Raw genomic sequence first — 3,601 nt, forward strand, 5'->3', positions numbered from 1 at the left:
CAGCAGATTGATGATAGCATCTCCCAACAGCTGCTCATCGTTAGGCAACACTGTTGGGTTATCTCTCACCTCATGATACGTTCATAAGCCTTGCCTTGGCCTTAGCATCAATGAATTGCCTCTTTGCTTCATCCTATAAAAAATTAAATAAAACCTACATAATTATCCATGTTAAAAACAAAACAAAACAAATCAGTCAACAGCAGCAGTGAATTGTTACTTCATGTTCCCTTGCCTTTCCTTCCCAACAGCTCACCATTGGTATAAGTTGACAGACGTACAACATACCCTTTTAAAATCATATATAGATAAGAAAAACATCAAATGTAAATGTTGAATAGAAAACTAGTCTTACATCATGTCCCTTTAAATAGGGACATGACCTGCTTGAGATACTTTTGTGAAAAAATAATTAGAAATGGTAAAATGATGCCATGCTACATCTTATTTCAGCAGTGTACTGTGCATGCTTGAAATTATTTTCCCCCATATTTTTGACAAATTGTAAAAAAAAAAAAAATACTGTACCAAAATAAAGAAAAAAAATAGCAATGGCAGTTGATAGGGCTAGATGTGTCATAGTTGTTGACTGGTGGGTAGACCACATGATTTCATGGAAGGTATACCAGGAGATGCAGAAGGTTGGGGATATGAATTCCATGATTACGGGAAATGACTTGGATGAAACTGATCAAATTGACAATGTGTTAGGTCAGTGTAGGAGAAATGATTCATGTCTGATGAAAATAAAGTTTGAGTTGCAAGCTATTGCAAATAAAGTAATCGGCAAATCTCAGAAGTTAGCAGGAAAAGAAAAGTTGAAAGATATTTGTTTTGTGAAAGATGCAACTGAAGATGAACATGCAAAGATACAGGACCATGTACAAGAAGCCAAAGACAAAAACGAAATGTGGACAAGAAAAACAGCATATTTTTTGGCGAGTTGTCAGAGTGCAAGGAAATGGTTTCAGAAAAGACAGGAGTGGAATATTGCACAGGAAACATGAACAAAAAACTAAAAGTTGCCTACAGTAATGTGAATTGTTTATTATGGGCAAAGATGGAGATAAATGATTACTTGATATTAATCTATGGCTGGGGAATAACAGATACAGCTCCTGGAGAAGAGAGAGAAGACAAAATAGATGGTGGGATAGTGGTTGTTGTGAAAAGTGACAAAGAAGAAGCAGATATGAGTGAAGTCTTTGTTGGAGATCTTAATTGCAGTCAGATCAAGTGGGAAGGGTGGAAAGCAAGTTTCAAGGCAAATTGCTGGGGAAATAACATGTTAGATATATCAATGGAGAACACAATGACCAAATGGGTAAAGGAGATGACTTGGATAAGAGGAGATGACATTCCCATGAATTTGGATCTGCTACTCACCAAAGAGCCAGACATCATTGGCTCTTTGAAATACCTTTGCCTTACAGGAAAGTGACCATGTATTAATTGGATTTCAGCTGGCAGATGAATCATACAGGCAAGGCAGACTTGACTTTGGGAAGACAAATTTCTTAGAGTTGAAGCAATTCTTTGATGAAGACTGAGAGGAACTCATGAATACCACAGGGAACTATGAGGTAATGGTAAGTCTTTCACACCATTTACAACCTGGAAATAAACAAACATGTGCAAAATATTAGTGGAAAGAAAAAGCAGAAATGAGTGGTTCAACAAAAGGTATGATCTAGCCAAAAATGTCAGGGACTTGGGTTGGGGAAAATGGAGAAGAAGAAACAAAAGAACAAATGAATTGTAAAAACTAGAAATGATTATACAAAAATCTGAAGGAGGAAGAAAGTAAATTTGAAAAAGGATGTTGTAGTTAAATGTAGAGATAAACCAAAATTGTTTTACAGGTTTATCAATGATAAATGATAGACAAGGAAGAATACAGGGTGGTGAGGTTTTATAGGAGGCTTCAGCTCAGGCAGAAATGATAAATAAAAAATTCCAATTTGTCTTCACAAAGGAGAGCAGTTTTTAGAGGAGTGCAGGGTGAGCAATATTTGAGTTTAGAATATATAAATGTAGACTTGAGGGAAGTGCTCAATATTTGGGAATTGTTGGATGTGTGAAAAAATTCAGGACCTGACAGGATCTCAAACTGGATACCTAAAGAATGTTTAAAACAACTGGTGCACAAGATTCTGTCTTGTATGTTCATTAAAAGAAGGAATAGTACCACAGGATTGCAAAAGGACTAATGTGGTACCAATTTACAAAAGCGGAAGTAAGGAGGCACCACGAAACTGCAGGCTGGTACTATTGACCACCGCAACAGTGAAATTATGTGAAAGGGTTGTGAAAGATCAATGAGTCAAATCTCTTGAAGAAATGAAAATTTTGACAGACAGACAGTTTGGCTTTAGATCTGGGAGGCCATGTGTGTCAAAAGTGATTGATGTGTTGCAACAGAGAGAAGGCTGAATTGACTGTATTTCAACCTAGAGATGAGTTGGGGGAGCAGCGTTGTAATGTGCAGAGACACACCACCTAATAACCTAGGGTTTTCCTACTGAATTTGTTTAGCAAATTTACGAGGAGACTTGTCTATCTCACGCTTAATAATATTTGAAGTGCGTGGTGTGATTTTCCTGGGTTTGCCACAGCGCTGACGTGGGTTAAGTAGGGACGCCCCCCCCCCCCACCACCATCCTTGAAACGTAACAACCAGCGTTACACTGAAGCCACTGTAACTCCTGTATTTTCAGAGGTTTCCTTCACAGAATGCCCTGCCTTAAACAGGGCCACTATAGCAGCAATCTTGTCACATTCAATTTCACGTCCACTACCCATAGCCAGCAACACAGACTCCAAACCACTGAGAATTTACGTAAAGTCGAACGCAAAGCGTGGAGCTCCAGAAACGTATTCCTCCCCCTGTCGAATCTAACAGCGGCATACGAAAAAATATCTGGCTCACTCGGGATATTGAGGGCGAAGGACTTCCAATTTGTGGCATAAGTATTGACGTTAGCATTATCGCGTCAAAACTTATGGCGGCTATTGTATATACATACATACACATATAAACGAGGACCGCTTGAAAAAAGGGTGAATATGTCCTTGAAGGAGAGCGGTAACAAAACTCCAAAATGCACAGCGGCCCACCATACGCCCATTTTCAAAAATTCTTAACTCCCTCACCTCCATCAGGAAGTGCAACCCTGGGGGCTGACGCTTAATCTTCGGAATGGACCCAAGATCTTTCTCTATCAGCTTCACATTATTTTATTTTCACACAATTGGAGATGACAAACGGCGATTATTCCCCTTTCCCTACTACTTTCAGCCGGTGACATGAAAACTACTACATTAATACAAATGCAGACAATAGTCTAGTTTCTTTTCATAGATTAGTGGAATGGCCCGAGGACCATTGTCAGTTATTGTGAGGCTGCGGATTTTCCACTTGGTGAAACATGAGGCAACGATGGATTGATCGTGATCCAAGACTATTCAACATGCTCCAGCTGACTTAAAAGACGCTTTCGAAGTTTAATAATCCCAAAACAAAAACTTTCAAATTTTAATAAATGCTATAGAAACGGATTTTCAAAAGTAAAAATGCATTGTAAAACATAGTAGTGAATTA

Source organism: Oratosquilla oratoria, chromosome 25 (assembly GCF_046742065.1).
Source record: "Oratosquilla oratoria isolate Oo_2021 chromosome 25, ASM4674206v1, whole genome shotgun sequence".
Lineage (NCBI taxonomy): Eukaryota > Metazoa > Arthropoda > Malacostraca > Stomatopoda > Squillidae > Oratosquilla > Oratosquilla oratoria.